Genomic DNA, 18,988 nt, shown 5'->3' on the forward strand with positions numbered 1-18,988 from the left:
TTCAGCCTTCAAAGATGAACCAAGGCCTCACACGGAGCCCTCTAGATAAACTTCAGCAACTTCTGAACCAAGCTCTCAGCCAGATCACACACGCTCCTGGCTTCCTCCAGTGCTCCGGCAGGGAATGTCACTCAAGTGTGGACTCTGCTACACACAACAGCAGTAGCTCCGTGCCATCCGGTCTGGGCAGAGGTAACTATTGACTTGGCTTTTTCAGGCATTCCCTGGGGTTTCTGTTTGACCTAAAAACCTATAATGCTGAGAACCACGCCAGTGGGTGGTTCTTACATTCAACTCAGTAAAGGAAATGACCAGGCGGAGAGGAACAGGAGGCGGCTCTGTTGCGCTGATAGCCATCTGTAGCTCTGTTACACTGAAGAGACATCCATTTGGTGGACCACAATGGGCTCTGACTTCCTCCTTAAATACCCTGATGTTTACAGTGGCCTGCCAGGCCACCTGAATAGAAGGCCTTCTTTAAAACCCCTCCAGCCTTGTCCCTTTGCCAGAGCCTTCAGTACCCATCTCTTATGTTTCATTTTGACCATTTTATACAAGGTCACAAAGAGAAAGAGAAAGAGAGAGAGAGAGAGAGAGAGAAAGATTGTTTTGTTTCTGCGGTGTTAGCCTCATAGAAAACTGTTTGCCTGACTGAACTAAGTCTGGATGCACTAAAACAACATAAGAAACTAAGTCACCTTTGGTTCGTGCAAATTTGTAAGAAGTGAAATTTCCTATGTCCGTAATTATTATGTCTTCCTATTGACGATCTGTTGGTAAACTGTCCTAAAACTTTAGAGGAATTGATTTAAACAGTCAACAAACCTACAAAGAAGAGAATATCATTCCCCCCGCCAGAAATTGAGGCATAGAAAGACATCAGATAAGTTGCCCAGACTCAGACAAGGAAGTGGCCGAGGGAAGATTTGAACGATCGGGAGGGCCAGCATGCCATGCTCCCTCTCTAGAGCCAGCCATAGTTTGTTGCTTTGTTTATTGTTTGTTTTCTTGAGATGAGGAAAAGCTGCCATGCCAACTTCCAGTTGACACTTCCCTGTGGATACAGGCTGTTCAGTCTTGCACAGAACATCACACAGCTGACGTCACCACCTAATCTGTTTCTACATCCTTCAGTAGTCGGGCATAGAAACAAGTATTTGTAATCCCACGACTCAGGAGACTGCGACCGCGGGATTCCTGTGAGTGCCGGGCCAGCTGGGTTGTGTAGAAGCCAGTCTAGGCAATACAGCAGACCCCATCTCAACAAAAAAACAAACAAAAACTGCTATTATAATAGCCGTCTGTCAGTGGGCCTGTGTGTGCACCGTGTTCTACCGTGAATATGTTCAAAGGGAAGGTAAAACACTGCACTGAATCAGCGTGTGCAGGAGCTTTCCAATGCACAACCAACTTTAATGAGGGTAATAACTTCCTCCGCTTTACATGTTATATTCATGGCTTCCTTCAGTAGTGTAAAAGCTATGATCCTGGGCTTTGACCATGGTCTGGGGACTCTAATTCTGAAGAGACACTTTGCCTCTCCATGACTAAGAATGGAGCAATGGTGGCACCCCTGGGAAAGGACCAGGCAGGAGGCTCACAGCCGAGTCTACATATCTTCTGGTTCCATTTATAGCTCCCTTTATACTGTGAAAGTCTCGCAGATATACGGAAGACGGAACAGACTCTTTCTGTCCCTGACATGCCCAGACAGTCGATTAACCCAGTCTCCTTTTCTAACTTCTGTTTCCTAATGTTTTGGACTACAGGGAAGCTGGGGCAGGGGAAGTTATGGACCTGACCGCGTGGTAACAGTAGGATGACCAAATTTAAAGTCTTCAGTTAGAACTTCAATCCGTGGAAAGGAATCCTCTCCATTGACAGTTTTCATCGATTGCATTTTATAATATCCTACGATTTCTGTATTAGAAAATTTATAGGGATAGAATCTGTAACTGACAAATTGTTTTCAGATTCATTTTGCTTTAACTTTCTGGGAATTGTTAGAAGGTTTTAAAAGAATTACAACTCTCAAGCTTTAAAAAAAAGCTTAATTCATGTCACATGCTGACATTTGAAAGCAATAACTCTCTTTCCTTAGTATAAGGTCCTTTCCTCTCCCACAACCTTTCTCTTACCGAGTCGCTCTTCTGAGTCACTTTAGATCAAACCCTGGATTTTGAAAGAGCTTTTGAAATTCTTAAAATAGCATAAATAACTCTACATGTTTGAAGAGAAACTCCCTACCCTTGAGACAAAAGTATTAGCTCATTAGCTCCCAGCATTTTGTCTAAGGCTGATGTCAATAATCTTACACAGAAACAGGTTGTCTGGCCTTCCAGCCAACGTTCTTTCTCCCTCTTGGGGTTGTCATCTGTGGTTTCATATAAAATATCTCTTTCATCTATCTGTTGGCAGCTAAAGTGCCAAGCAATTGCAATCAGGAGCAGTGGAGGGGGTCAGCCAGCATCTTGACTGACTGTCTTTGCCCTTTCTTCTCCTGGAGCAACGTGATATCCTGACCAACCATCCCCCCACCCTGTCACTGCCTCCACCCATGCTCACCCTCTCCCATTCACAGCAAATGGTGACTTCTTAGTGCCACAGTGAGTTTTGTTTTTGGAACAATGCTCCTGTGGAAAGCACAGAGGGAAACATTCAGGACATCATCACCTGTGACTTGCTGACTGCGAGTCTCTACCTTATTTTCTCTAAACTTGGAACCCCTGAGTGGGTTCCTGTCAGCTACCAGGGGGCTACTCTTGACAGCAAGGCAGAAGCATTGGTGACAAGACATCAACTTCTTAAAATCTGTTGGGATGCATGAGACTTGCTGGGTTTGTCCGTTCTGTGAGTCTCATAAACCTAGTGTGAGACCCTAAAACCCTGAGGTTCCCACTCCCACACCCAGGGAATCTTTCAGAACATTTCTTTCCACCTTTAATCCATCGAATACGTTTCTATTTCTCACACGTTGAAAAACTGGCTCTTCCCCCAGAGTGGAAGGCACAATTGTCCAGGTCCCATTTCTCCCAGGAGAAGTGCCTGACTGAGGCTGTTGGTATCATGATCAAGGGCACTGCAAAGTAGTGTAGGAGATCTGTGGGAGGAGCTGCGAGGTGCGGAGGAGGAATGACGCTACTTAAGTCTTGATAAGTGAGAGGGAAGGATTCAGGCAGGCGGGGAGGTTGGGTTTGGACTGAGGGGCCAGGAGCCTGTGGGAAGAGGGCTCTCAGAGATGTGGTCGACCAGAAGGTCAGACATCTCACTTCAGCTGGAAGGAAGGCAAGGGCCTTGTAAGCGCAGTTTGAGCTGTATTGATTACATGGACAGGACCATAGAAGGGCTGTCTTGGACAAGAGGGATGTAAGTACAGGATCTCATTATGTAGTCTCTGTAGCCCAAAATGCCTCAAAATTATAGTTCATCCGACTCTGCCTCCAAAGTGGTGGGATTGTAGGTGTGTGTTACCCACACCTGGCCAAAGAGTTGTTTTGGGGAAAAACAAACAAACAAAAAAATGAAACCATACTTTGAGGACCCACTGATCCAAATGCCGTATGGAAACCCAGTGAGTAGGCATGTGAGCTGGCTATCATCCAATCAGGCTTCACACGGTAGTGTCCATGGGTTTGGGCGAGGCTGTCAATACCAAATAAGAACTAAGCCAGAAAAGGAGAGTAAGGTAGAGCGTAAGGTACATGGTGTGAACATATTGAGACGATCTCCATTGGATTCAGAGTAGAGATATCCAGTACCACCTCGGAGTGGAGCAGCAAACCAGAGACTGTGTGCTGAATGAACACCGACCAACCTTCATGTGATCACTAACAGAGAATATGATGGGGACGGGGCAGAGAGGAGGATGGGCATACTCCATGTAAGAGACAAGAGACATTTATGTGGTACCTGGGGACAAAGAGGGAATGGGATATGCCATCCTAACTGTGTGGTGATTGGGTCTTTGGTCACAAGATTTCAGGACACGGCTTTGAGTGGCAGATACTGTCACTTTGACGTGTCACAATTGTGAGGCATTCCTCCTCCTCCATTAGGACAGTTGAAAAGCAGCAGCCGTCTCCCAGCCGACGTCAGACCCAGGTAAATCTACTCCCCATCGGCAGCATCCGAAGGGACGATGGTGGGGAGAGGCCACCTCTCTCACACGGGCACTTCCAGCTTGTAGCCGCTCACTCTCTACCCGTGGAGCAGGCATGGCAAAGCTCTGTTATGGATACAGGACTCTTGGCATCTCCTAGAAGGTGAGACATCCTCATGGGGAGCGAGGGATGTTATTGTCCCCACAGAACTGGCTGTTGGCAGAGCCTGAATGTCTGGTTTTAATGCTTCTCTACCACATCTGAGGGAACCTGTACAGCAACTGTGGCTACTCAGGTAAGTCTCGGGACTCCGAGACACATTTCAGAAGGGAAAGAAGACACAGGAATATGGACTATTTTTAGATTTGGTCATTGCCCAGTGCTCCAGACCCCTCTAAGAGTGTGCTTCCCTAACATGCAAGCATGCACACACACATGCTCTCACACGCACACTCAAGCGTTCACATGTGCACGCATGCACGCATGCCCATACATGTGCCCATGCATCCCAGCTCCTGGTTTCTTGGGAACCCTGGCAAGAGAAGCAACCCAAAGTGATGGAGACTTGGCTATGCCCACTTTTAAGGCTGTCCTATAAGCGAAGATGTGTAAATAGCTATCGTAGGCACCTTCTCCCAGCCTTGGCTCTCTACTGGAAACCTCCCTCCCAGCTCTCCAAAGAATACTTCCTGCCCAGACCCACACAATGCTATCGGGTTCCTAGCAAATTACCATCTGTTTCCCACTTCCCTGAACCATGCGGTGGTTGATCCCTGGTTTTCACGGGTACAAACAAAGACAATGTGTTTCCTCCCTGCCCTTTGTTGTGTTCGGCTGTGACTTCACTTCCCTTAGCCCAGCCAGTTGTAGTTCTGGCCTATAAACCAGGGAGCCAGGGGCCTGGCCCCTCCCACCTGTCTCTGCAGTTCCTAACCCCTCAGGCTGATTTCATCACCCGTGGAAGAGAAAAGAAACAGCGGTAATAATTGACCTGACTCAAGGGAGAAGGATCTAATGAGTTCAAAGAAGCCAGCAAGCAGCCGGGGAGCTTTGGGGTGCCGCAACCTGTCTTCTCTCCAGATAAAATCCGCTTAAGCACAGTAGGGGATGGGTGAATACATTGGTATGATTAGTTTTGTAGAATGCTATGAAATAAGTTAGTGTATAGTCTTATCGTGTGTGACTATGACGGCTAACATAAAAAAATATAAAATAATACAGAAATCGTGGGCAGCTAGAAAGGCTGAAAGTGAGCATGCCTTCTAACCTTTGACCTCCTAAAGAGAATTTCCAGAGAAATCGCCCCACGTGTGCACAAAAGACAGTAAGATCAAAGCTGTGTGTAACTTCACCAATTCATAGAAAGGGCAGTGAGGGGAGACAGACCACCCAGCAGTAGAGGTGCTCTTGCAGAAGACTCTATGTTGAGGGAAATGAATGAAACCGTCTTTATTTATTCCTTGACAATTTCATACACGTTCACTATTGTTATTCCTTTGGGTCTGGTCCCTTTAAGAGGTAACCACGCCCACTCTCAGCCACTTCTGACCTCCCTCGCTGCCATCTTAACTCTCTCTCTTTCTGTCCCCCGTCTCCACACGTGTCTCTGTCTCTCCCTATGTTTCCCTCCATGTCTCTCTGTTTTTCTCTTCTTTAAGTAATAAATGTCTCCCTCTTCTCTAAGTAATAAATGTTTAGCTTTATATATAGCCTTATGTTCATTTACTCTGCCGTCCTCCGCATCCAGCCGCCTGACTCTGCCGCTTGCCCAGGGAACCTGCACTGCTCTGGCGGCAGCCTCTGCCTGGCTCGCAGGCTGCTCGGGGCATCCCACCATCATATCTTTTAAAAGAACAATGACTATGTTTTTATCGCATCCATCTCCCGCCTCCTTCCCGCTCTCTCTGGACCCATTCTTCATCTGTCATACTGTCTAGCTTATCTATTTGTATCCACAGAGTCTCCTAAGAATCCCTTGTGTGTGCATGGGTATGGGGTTATTTACTAGTGTCAGGTTCAAGGTGTTCATTTAACCCTGCAAAGGGGCAGGTCCACTGACTTGGTCCAAAATTGAGCCTAGAAATGCCTCAAGCTGGACTATAGAAGGATTTCTGGTGGTTCCATAACAGCTACCGTTTCTCAGGAACCTGAGAAATGGGTTCCGTCAGCCAAGAGGAGTCATTCTTCCTTGCCTCAGGAAGAAGGGGCACATGGCTCTATATTGGCATATACCTGTGGTGCCTACCAGCATGACAGAGTTCATGCTAGTAGCCTCAGGCTCTCTCAGTCCCCATTCACACTTGTTATTTATCTCAAAGCCCATGATAGCATCCTGGCCCTTTTCTCTCGTCCCCCACCACGCTAGCTCCCAGGTTGTTGTAGTGTACAGACTTCCTTTCCCCTTACAACCCATCAGGTCTCTACATATCAGCAAGGTTTCCCCTTGCCCCTACTATTCTCTCTCTTGATATTCTTTACTGTTTTCTTTATTGCTAGTCTCTACTGTTCTTTCTCGCTATTCTCCTCTATTCCTGCTTCCCTAGCCCTGGCTGGCCATGTCCAATCGGCTCTGGGCTCATCCAGATGCCTCTGGCTGTTCTCTCTCTCTCTCTCTCTCTCTCTCTCTCTCTCTCTCTCTCTCTTCTCTCCTTTCTCTGTCTCTCTCTCTGTGTCTGTCTCTCTCTCTCTCTTGCTCATTTGCACATGTGCACACACAATAAAACATCCGCCAATCATGGAGCAGCCATTTGGGCAGTTTCTTTTCCATGTCTCCACTTACAACCAGATCATGAGCAGCGTATCAGTGGTTACACCTCTGCACTAAAACAACCCCTCTCTCCCTCAGCCATCCACTGCCAAATAGCTCCTCGGCTGGCAGTGGGGCCCGTGTCTCTCTTCCCATCTGCGATAGTGTTTTGACTGGTTTAGTCTTGTGTCGTTCTTATGCAGCTGTCTACAGTATAAGAGTATAAGAGCCATGGCAGATCCAGAACACGGGATATCATAGCTCTCCTTCCCTGCCATCTTCAACTCGAAGACTCTTCTTCCATGATCTTCCCTGAGCCTTGGGAACTCTCTGGGGGGTTGATAATGATGCCCCATTTGGTTCTAAGCACTCAATCTTTCCTTGTCAGCACTTTGACCAGTTATGCATCTCTGTACCTAATGCAGTCCACTGCAGAAAGAGGCTTCTTGGAGCAAATTTGAGAACATCCCAGGTCAAGCCCACTGCAAAAAGAGGTTTATTGGAGCAACCTTGAGAACATCCCAGGTTCCGGGTCGGATCTGTTCCCCAACCCTGGGTTCAATTATGGTTTTCTGATTAGCTTAGAGAGTTTCCACAAGTTTTTTGACAAGTACTCCCCTTCTTCCTCCTCTCCCCAGTGAATTTTTTCCAACCCCAATTCTTTCCACACACACACACCATTTCATTTTTAAATGACTCTCACAGATCAAATGCTCAGGAAAGAGATGCAGAAAACACAACACACAATTCTACCATCAGTATAAAATTTGGAAATGTGTCAAGATTTTCCAGTGATTAGAGATTTGAATTTCAGTGCTTAAACAAAAAGAGGACTGGAGATGCAGTTCGGTGCTGGAGTGGATGCATAAGACACTGTAAAAGACAAAATTATAATTATGTGAATGGGAAACACCAACTTCAAGATGGAGGTTAGCTCAAGAGTGTGTCTAGTGTGAGCATACTACTGAAAACCTTTACTAAACTGGATGGGACGCTCTTGGGTGCTCATGTTATTGTTTTTGACCTTCATAAAGTATTTTGTTATCATTTTAATAATTGAGGTCTACTGTCTATAGACATAGAAATATAATTCTATCACAGTGTTAAGTATTTAACATATATATATGCACACATATATATATCATACAATTTAGTTTTCTGACAGAAACTACATATGTGAATGTGTGTGTATGGTTATTAAACATACAGGAGAAAAATATCTGCCAGGTCATAACCCAAATTTGTATAAATAGTGGATCCCTCTGGAGGATGAGATGGGGATATGGGGGCAGATTCATTGGTTTATATATTTCTGCATTTTTGATACTTGTTGCAAGCACTATATATGACTCTTGTAATTAAATGACAAGTGACACAGGATTGATTCAAGAAACACATGAATATAGACTAACCTAATCTACTTCTTCAGCCCACGTCCTTTTAGTATCTATGGTGTTATTTAACAACAGAACCAGATAACAGAAATATGATAATAAATTAGTTTTTTTAAAAAAAAACTGCTCTTGACTCAAGAGCTTATATTGTGATAAGAGAAGCAAATATTAATCAATCACATAATTAAATATAATGTATCAGCCAGGTGTGATCGTGTATGCCTCTAATTCCAGCACTCAGGAGACAGGGGCAGATGGATCTCTGTGAGCTATCTAGCAAGTTCCAGGACAGTCAGAGCTACACAGTGAGTCCCCTGACTCCCTTCTCTCTTTCTTTGTATAGTATATGTATATAGAGAGAAAGAAATAGAAGTTATATGCATTTGTGCTCAATGCAAGACACTGGATTTGACCTGTGGTGATTTGAGTGACATGCTTCCCCATAAGTCTGAAGCATTTGAACACTTGGTCCCCACTTGGGGATTGTTTGTGGGGGATCAGGAGGTGTAGGCTTGCTGGAGGAAGTGTGTCACTGGGGCTTTGAGGTTTTAAAGGACTCAAGCCACTTTGAGTATGCCTTCTGTGATTTCCTTTGGTGGCTTGAGATGTGCGCCTTCAGCCCTCAGCTCCTCTCCCTAGCTGCCATGTCTGACATCTGCTGCCTGCTGGCCATCATGGACTCTAACCCTCTGGAACCATAAGCCCCAATTAAACCCTTCCTTCTAGAAGTCATGGTATTTTATTTATAACAGTAGAAAGTTAATTAATGAGGTCAGAAGTCTCAGCAGACGAGAGCTTGAACTCTGGCCTAAATCAGAAGAAGAGAAGCACAGGAAGAGGGGGAAAGGCTATTCTGGGATGTAGATCAGTACATACATGCATAGACATGGCTAGGTAGAGACCCAGTGGCTGAAGGAGGTGGCTTGCACCCGTTAATGGTGGGACCATGGGATAAGATGAGAAATGTTTCTCTTTGGTTGGCTGTCTTTTGTTGTTGGTGATGGTTGGTTTTTTTGAGACAGGGTCTCTCTATGTCAGTGGTTTTCAACCTTACTAATGCCACAACACTTTAATAGACTTTGTATGTTGTGGTGACCCTCCCCAAAGCATAAAATTATTTTTATTCCTACTTCATAACTATAATTTTGCTACTGTCATGAGTTGTCATGTAAATATCTGATATGCAGGATATCTGATATGCAATCTCTGTGAAAGGGTCCTTTGACTCCCAAGAGGTCTGGACCCACAGGTAGAGAACCACACTGTCCTATGTAGTCCCTGCAGTCCTAGAGCTGAGTATGTAGATCAGGCCACCTGTGAACTCACAGGGATCCACTTGCCTCTGCTTCCCAAGTGTTGGGATTAGAGGCGTGCCACCATGCCCAGCATGTGGGAAATTCTACATGAAGGGCACGGTTGGCCGGGGTGTGATGGGAAGGTTTTTGGTGAACAAGCCTCTGGGAAAATTGCATGACTCAGAACGCGTTAGCAAATCTAGACAATTACCAGCTAGAAGATAAGAACTGCCTTAAACACCAATTCACATTAACTAATCCTTGTCGCAGCCTTCTGATGTTGGGGCTCTCAGTATCCCCGCTTCATAAATGAGAAACCCAGGAAACAGGTGGAAAAATGAAAGCGTTGAGATTTTAGTCATGTGGTATCCGTATATTTGAAGCCAAAACAATATTTAAGCAATGTTATAGAAATGCATGTATGTATTCTACTGAAAGATTGGAGGTTCGGGAGCTGGAGAAAATAGCCATCCCTTCTGCAAGGGCCAAGATCACAACCTTAAAACAGACATTGGCAGTGTCTAGCGGGCACTTTATAAGTGTGTGTTACAATATATACAAAAAGGCTTTTACTTTATTCTTACATAGGAGTTCTAATTCTCTGATTTTCTTTTTTAAAAAATTCTATTTGTCAAGTTTGAGTTCTTAGTAAACGATCACACACACACACAAAATCTTCCCACATAAGAAATGGTTAAAAACAGTTCCTCCAAAAACATACTAAATAAACATCCTCCCAGAATTTACCAAAGGAATTGCAAATGCTAGTGAACTCGCCTGCTTTTAGGCAGGTGTCTTCCCAATGTAAGGGCTTGCGTTCACAAGCCAGCACATCTATATTGGTTAGGATGATGCTAACTCACTTTGAACCAGGAGAAATTTTCAAACACTTTACTAGCATTTAATGTGCACCTTTTAAAAAGTCTAGAAATAGGCAGATAATATAATGCCGCACTTCCAATGCCGCCAAAGATGAGGTTCCAACAAAAAGTCTGGCTTTAATTACTGTGTAGGTTAAAATAGAGATGGATGGGTGCATGACAAGAGACCTGGCTTGCTCTGCCAACTTTTAAATCATTAAAGCCTGCTCAGCAGAAAGCCAGAGTCAGTCGGACCGAAACCAGCATGCCTGGGCTAGTTGGTTGGCCCTGCAGCGCCCAGAGCCGCACTCTGCTCAGCCAGCTGTTCTCGACTAATAGGGCCTCCGTCTCTATTTTATATTTATATCCCAGCTGCTTCCAAAGGCCGGGGCTGTGCCAACCCCATGGCAAAAATAGAAAGAAGGATGGGGAAAATAACCCTACACATTCACACTGCTCCATTTTAAAAATGCCCAAGCAGGAATTTTGCTCGATTGAGTTTCGTAAACGAGCTTTTATAAGACACGAAGTGAAGCTGCGGTTTCTGTGGCCGCCTGACACGCCGAGTCTTTCTTTAAATCTGCATCAACCTCGAGAGCTTTCTAAATCTGTCTGTTCCGTAGGATCACGCACGAGAAAAATGGAGACGGCTTGCAAGGGACCCGGTGTACATGCAAACAATAATAGTGCTCAAATCGTGCTTAAAAAGTTGATTTTGAAACTGGGAAGGTAGTTGACATAAAAGAAGACCTGAGCTGGACTCCCTGCTGTGTTGGATACGAGATCAAGGTGCGTCCTTGCTCGCAAATGGCCCACCACCCAGCTTTCTCCTGTGTCACCTAAAGACAGAAATGGAGCAACAAGTTCCTGGCACAGAGCCTAGGCAAAACAGTGCCATTCTTTCATTGCCATTGATTGGCTGAATTGTTTTTTTCAAGACAGGATCTTAAGGAGCCCAGGTTAGCCTTTAACTATGTAGCTGAAGATGACCTTGAATTTCTGACCCCACTGCCTCTGATCCCTGAGAGCTGAGATTACAGGCTAAAGTTTCTTTTCTTAGTTCAGGCAACATGTGAATGTTGAATTCCCAGTTTCTTTCAGTACTACCATATCTACTTGCTCTCTATTTTTTTTTTTTTTAACCAAGCAGAACGGACAGAGAGGGAGAACACTGAAAGAGACTACTGAAAACGGGGAGGAGCACTTCGGGGTGAGGTAAAAACCATGGCACAAAGGACTCTCTCAAGAGTCTACAAGGGTAGTTCCAGCTAAGACTCCTACAAGAGCAGATACGCAGCCTGAACTGGTCACCGTCCACCGTCCGTGACCAGGCAAGAGTTCAAGTGGAGGGAGTGGGACACCAGCCCAGCCACAAACCCTACAGCCTGTCCTGCCTATGGGATGTGCTGGATGGAGTTGGCGCCTATCCCAGTCGCCATCAGAGAGGCTTCATAGGGCAACTGATGGAAGCAGGTGCAGACCCCAGTCAAACATCAAACCTAATGCTGGGAATCCTGCAGAAGAGGGGGAGAAAGGATTGTAGGAGCCCAAGGAGTCAAGGACATCACAAGAAAACCCACAGAAACAGCTAACCTAGGATTCCTAGGGGCTCACAGAGACTAAATCTACAACCAGAAAGCCTGCATGGAACTGACCTAGTTCGTCTACATATATGCTACAGTTGTGCAACTTGGTCCTCTTGTGGGACTCTTAACTGTGAGCAGGGGCTGTCTCTGATTCTTTTACTGGGTTTTGAGACCTCACTCCTCATACTGGATTGCCTTGCCCAGCCTTATACTTGATACGCCATGTTTTGTTGATACTCATGGGAGACCTGTCCTTTCTTAAACAGAAACAGAGCAGGAATAATTGGGGGTGGGACCAGAGGAGTGGGTAGGAAGGATTGTAAAGAGAGGAGGGAGAGGAAACTGGGACCTGGATGTAGAATAAATAAATTAATTTAAAAAGAAAGAAAGAAACACACACACAAGAGGTTGGAGCGATGGCTCAGTGCTTAAGAGCACTGACTGCTCATCCAGAGGACCTGGGTTCAATTCCCAGCACCCACATGACAGCTTACAACTGTCTATAATTCCAAGATCTAACACTCTCATGTAGACATGCATGCAAAACACCAATGCACATAAAATAAAAACAAGCAGAACGAAACGACCTTATACCAGCACACATTTGACTTTAACATAAATGAATATATTTGGATCTAACATAGGAAAGTGAATCGTTTCTCCATGTGGGAAACCTGACGCACATAAAAGCAGACATGAAATAACCTGCTCAGCAGTCATGCTTGATGATTAAGAACAGGGCCGTCTTCACTCATGGCTCCGTAGCCAATCCAGAGGCTCCCAGGACAGAGCGTGATGACTGCCTGTCAGGAGAGCTTGCTTGATGCGAGGAGGGAGAGACGGCGAGCTGTTCCTACGACAAGGAACTGGGTTCGTCAGCTGCCGGGGCCTTATCAATCTTCTGACTCTGAGTTGAAAAGACAAAGCTAAGAAGGGAGGTGGGTGACCTGGGGTCACTGGAATACAGTCCGATGGCAGCACGGTCGTTCATAGAAACAGCACTTAGCCAATACCAGTTAACTAGTCGGTGGCATTTTCTCAATAGTTCATGAGAAATTCGAGTTTTACTAGTCCTCTTTCTGTGTGGATAAAGACCCTGTCTACAACACCAAGGCAAGTGTCCTAGAAGACTTTGGGTTAATAGAGGGACTCCTGGTACAGAGAGCCATTCCATATGTTTCATTTCTATATGAGAAGAGAACAGAAAAAGGTTCAGGTACAAGCAAGTGGGACTCCCACAAACCTCTTTCCACTCAGCACAGTTACTTAGAAGAGGGACATTTTCAAAAGCGGATAGGAGCTGGATAGCTTCAAAAAGTCAACCCACAGGGGCGCTGATGCAGATCTCCTCTGTGTCCAGTCACACTCAAGTCTAGATAAGGGCTTGGGTGGTTGCTTTGTCTCTTTAAGGCAGGATCTCCCATTGCCTAGTGAGCCTTGAATTCACTACTCCGCCAAAGACGATCTTGAAGAGTCATGTGTCACTACACCTAGTTTATATGGTGCTGGGAATTGAACCTAGGGCCCCATGCATGAAAGGCAAGCATTCCCAACCGATCTATACCCACAGCCCAGGGGCAGGGTTTGTTTTCTCAACTCTTAAGTCTGGGTTTTTTTAAAAGACCAAATGGAAATTATCAATCAGAAAATAAACATGCAAAATTTTATTGAGATGATAAGACTCTTATGTCTACTGTTACTACATTCTCGGTGAGTAATAAAACAAGATCAAGTGTTATGGAACAGCCAGCTAGACACTTCACCAACTCAAGGAGGTGGAGGCAGGGGGAGAAAACTCTTCTAGATTGTAAGAGACTTGAGACAGAAGAACTAAATGCATGACCATGGCGGGCACCTGGTTCAAATAAGCCAACTCTAGGAGTAATTTGAAAGAAAGATTATCGCTAAAGGCTTCCAAGGAGTTAGTACTCATTTTGTTAAAATGCAACTGTTTTATAATTAAGTAGTGATGATGGCCTTACTTTTTAGAGAGACATAGTCAGTATGTAAAGGAGAAATGTCGTTATAACCAAGATCAATATTATGACAAAGGGCTGGTTAAATGACATATCTATTACTCTCTGTCCTATTCACTGGCCACAGAGAAGTCCTTGGATGTCTCTGGGCCGTAAGGAATCACTATTCAGAAGCACTCCTCCCTCTGGTTTATCATGTTCATATACTTATATCACTCTAAGTAACAGGTGTAGTTTTTTTAAAAGAGATGGAATATTTTACAGATGTGTGTTAAGATCTTTCGAGAGTAAAAATTAATAAGAGCTGCAGAGATGGCATATCAGTAATGTGCTTGCTGCATTAGCCTGAAGACCTGAGTTCAGATCCTCAGGACCCACATTTAAAAAAGATTTAAAAAGCCAAGTGTGGTGACATGCCTGTAATTCCAGGACTGGGAAGGTGGAAATAGGAGAGCCCCTGGGGCTCACTGGTCAGCCAGACTATCCAGGTTCAGACCCTACCTGCCTGAAAAAGAAAGTACAAAGCACTAAAGACACCTGACATTGACCTCTGCTTCCAAATGTACCACCACCACCTACACACAAACACATGCACCTATCAGCCAAAAGATTACTAATTTGATAAACACTTAATTGTATAATATTACTATCTGTTTCTATAATGTCTCTAACAGTGGCTGGAAAGAGGCTCAATCAGTAAGGTACTTGCCTTGCTAAAGATCCGAGTTCAGCCTTTAGCACCTATGAAGAAAAGAAAAGCTGGGAAAAGTGGCCAAATAGCCTAGCTCACTTGGCCAATTCCAGGTCAGTAAGGGACCCTGTCTCAAAATATTTTTTAAAAAAATAGGCAGTACCTGAGTAAGGACACACAAGACTGCTTTCTAGACTCCACACATACATCATACATGCACACACTGCACAAAAATAATGTCTTTAGCAGCCCTTCATTTGGCTGTTTGAGGGTTAGGTGCTCCAGAGTGAGTTATAATCAGTAATAGTAAACATGACAGGGGAAGAAATGGAGAATAGAAGCCACAGGCAAACTCTGATAATACATTAGAAAATACATCTTTCAGATACTTAGGACATGCTCCGAAAAGCCTTTTGTTAACCCCCAGGTCACGCCAATTTCAGGTTTGATCCCAGGTGGCTGGCAGACAGAGAGTGGTCAGATGGTCAGATTCGACTTGAACCTGATTTTATCAATGAGTATTTCATGCGTGCTTACAAAGTGGTGAAAGCAGAGACACACACAGGGCTGTCGCCACTGGCTCTTAGGCAGAGATGCATTTGCTGTAGGTACTGCCCAGGTTCCCTGCAGCCACTCAGAACACCAGCACTCACTCCCTCCCGGGAGCATAGGTGTGACTTCTTTGTGTCCACCCGAAGGATATCTGTGACAGTTGCTACTCAGCATCAACAAGGAAAAGGCAGGGCCGGTTCATGAGGCTTATGTTCGACTCTCTGTCAACTAAAAACCCTCACACTGCAGGATTGTCATGACAACCTGTCAGCAGAATGGGAGCCAGGAGGCAAGCTTGGGGATCTTCTCCCATTAACCCAATCGCTCTCATGACACACAGCCTTCAGTGTGGGAGAGCTGGTGACGGCAAGCATGGTGGAGGGTGATCTATATGTCACTGATGGAGTTTGCTTTTCTGGCCTTGGGGAATCGTGCCCTCATTAGCACCAAATCCTCACCGAAAGGGTATACTTCCTGCCATTCTCTTAATCTTTGCTTTTACAGAGACACTCGGGAAGAATTCCTACATATTGTGTAATCATAGAACCAGCAAACATGCTTAGAAGAAAAGTGAGAAGTTTCAGGAATAGTAAGTAGTTCACTTGCTTGGTAGCGAACACCCAGGTATGCCTTCAGTGTCAAGCCTGATCGCTCCCAATGCCATCTCTGTGGGCAGTTTAACCCCTTGGGCAGCTGCTGCTCTAAGAGATAGGCGTCCTTGTGCCAAGCTTCCTGCTGGAGAGACAGGACTCCTTATCAGTCACACAGAGGTTCTCAGACCTCAGAAGAAACTCCCTAACCTCTGAGGATACACAGGGCTGCCTGCTCCACCAGCAATGCTATTATTTTATGTGATAATATTAGGTGATGGTGCTCCCCATCTGTGGAGCTCACATGTACACATTACACACTCATACATGCACATGGCATGTACATATTACACATTCTCATACCAAACGTATACCACAGACTCACACATATACAGATGATATGCACATACCACACACACACATACCACTCACATTAAACACATATACCATACACACACAAAACATAAGCCAAAGATTTACACCACACATCATACGCACACCGAATACATATACCACAAAAACACATATATGCATGCACATGGCACATACTTACAAACATGTATAAGGCACACACATGGAACACACAGCATATAGATATACTCACACCAAACATATATACCACACATAATCATACAGCACACACATACCACACATACCTGCACCATATACACCAAATATATATACATATACAAAGTACACAATACCTGAATACTCACATCAAATAGTACACAATAGTCATACAACATACACACTATATGCACACTTCACATCAAGCACGCATACGTATTCTACAGACAAGCATTCACATCAAGCACATTTATATATATATATATATATATATATATATATATATATATATAATACATGTTCGCGTACTATATACCCACATACTCTACCCACATACTACATACACATACCACACACACCATACATTCATGCAGCACATATATACATAGCATGCATATACTGTATATACACACCATACACACACACTACACACACAACACACACTGTTTACCTGCCGTTAATCTGCTATATTTCATCATAACCAGGTCTGGGACTGATTCTACCCTGTGTTCAGCTAACAGAATTTTTAAATTAATAATTAAGGCACACAGATGGATGGTTCAAGGCCAGAGACATAGCTAAGCATGAAACCCAGCAACATGTAAATTGAGCATGCTAGCACACACTGTAATCCCAGCACTTAAGAGGTGAAAGCAGGGGGATCAGAAGGGCAAGGCCAGCCTTGGCTACATAGTGAGTTCAAGGCCAGCCTTGGCTACATAGTGAGTCGCGTAGAGGCTACATAGTCAAGATCAGTCTGGGCTCCCTACATAAGACTCTGCCTCTAAAACTTAACAAAAAAATGACTGACTTCTAGACAACTTGTCTTCCCCTTAGGACTTTAAGCCTTCTCTTTTTCTCCTGTTTAAACATTTTCTTAAATGTCAGTGCTATCCTTCAAAGGCATTTACCCCGGTGGTGGATCTAACAAGACACTCAACTGTGAAGGTGGAATTCGCGAAGTTTGAGATGCCGTTTTCAAGTCACATACTAGATTCTCTAGGTTTTTTGACACCATGTCCTTTTATCTCTTTCAGTCGTGCCCCAAATTCCCGAGGCATCGTGGGACCAGCTGCGATACAGGTGTCTGTTCAGAGGGCGTCATTTTGCACAGGTGTGGGAATTCAAACTCACTTCACTCCTCTATTCTTCCTTCCCACCGAAATCTCAAGAAATCAGAGCTTAATTCCAAAACTTTCCCCAGGAACAATGAAGGAAAGAAAAATAGGCAGGAGATGCAGGACAGTGCTGTCTTTGGGTGTCCGTGCTTCCGGGTCATTTGGAATGCAATCCCTCTGCACTGGGCGGATCTTACACCTTCCTTTGCAGCACACTTCTTGAGAGGAGCCCTTGGTGGGCCTGACTCAAGCCTGTTTCAGACTGAAGTAACGTGAATACCAGAGTAGCTCTGAAGTTTGGCAGGAGACACAGGCTTGGGATTTTCATGGAAAACAATTAGGCCCTGTCCTAACGGCGTGTGCGGAAAACGACCAAAATACATTCCATGAAGCACATCAGCAGTCTTGGCCTCTGCCACACTTGGTGGGGTCCAGCATGCAAGCTAGTTTGATGGCTGCTGTGCACTGCACATCTGTCTGTCTGTCTCCAAACGTCACACTCCAAAGCTCTAAGGCCCAGTGTGGCTGTATTTGGAGTGGGACCTCCTCCGTGAAAAACAAGGCTAGGGTCCTATGAGAAGTGATTTTTTTTTCAACTCGATGGGATTTAGAATCACCATGGCAGTAAGCCCTCTGAAGTTTGTGAGCCATCACCTAAGTTATGTTAATTGAGATAAGATTTGGGTGGCACCACTCTTGGGGCCAGGGTCATGGACTGAATAAAAAGGAGAAAGCAAGCTGAATGCTCAGATTCCTCTCTCAGGGTCCTGACTGCGAGTAAATGTAGCCAGCTGTTGATGCTCTTGCTGCCGCGCCATCTTGGCTTGACGGACCACACCCTCAAACTGTGAGCCAAAGTCAATCCTGTCTCCCTTAAGTTACTTTTGTCACAACAAGGACACAAGAAACTAAAACAGGTGACTCGTGTCCTCTGGAATCTACAAAGGCCTTGCAAGGACACGGTTGATAGTCAACAATTAAGAACAAGCCTGGATCCTCATCTGGTGTCCTCCAAACACCTTCTCACTGCCTTGTTCCTTAAACCTTTCTCTGAGCCACAAGAACACACTCTCAGAGTTCACATTTTTTCATGTAGCTGGTTTCTAGTAATAACGCTTTTTGTCTATGATGGGCTAAACACTGTTGTAAATGGTTCTGGTCTATCATTAAATCTTTGAAGCACCCCACAGTATTATATGATGGGCCACACTGCTATCACTGTGGTAAGATGAAGAAATGGACGTGCCAAAAGCTTAGGGGACTTGTCTCTGGTGCACATAACTGTCCAGCCTTTACCTTCTACCCTATCTGTCTCTGTGACTCTGTTTCAGGCTTCTTCTCCTTCTTCCCCACCTACCACAACTATCATCACATGAATTACAGATGCTTAAACCCTCCAGAGCTCTGTGAAGTCCACCCAATTCCCTGACTGGACACCCAGGGACCCTGTCACACACCCCTGACCAATTTTAGTACTGATTTTAACTCAGGCTGGAAAGAGAGCCAGCCTCCA

The 18,988-nt window shown here is 44.8% G+C and overlaps 1 long non-coding RNA gene across 1 annotated transcript; it reads left to right on the forward strand.

The window, feature by feature from the left end:
* Nucleotides 1–53: 53 nt before the first annotated feature.
* On the forward strand, nt 54–18,212 carry LOC146896154 (uncharacterized). Its single transcript, XR_015004501.2, has 3 exons — nt 54–192; nt 4,056–4,262; nt 17,395–18,212. It is a non-coding gene; the product is annotated as an uncharacterized LOC146896154 (long non-coding RNA).
* Nucleotides 18,213–18,988: the final 776 nt, after the last annotated feature.

Source organism: Myodes glareolus, chromosome 1 (assembly GCF_982192425.1).
Source record: "Myodes glareolus chromosome 1, mMyoGla1.1, whole genome shotgun sequence".
In the NCBI taxonomy this organism is placed as follows: Eukaryota; Metazoa; Chordata; class Mammalia; order Rodentia; family Cricetidae; genus Myodes; species Myodes glareolus.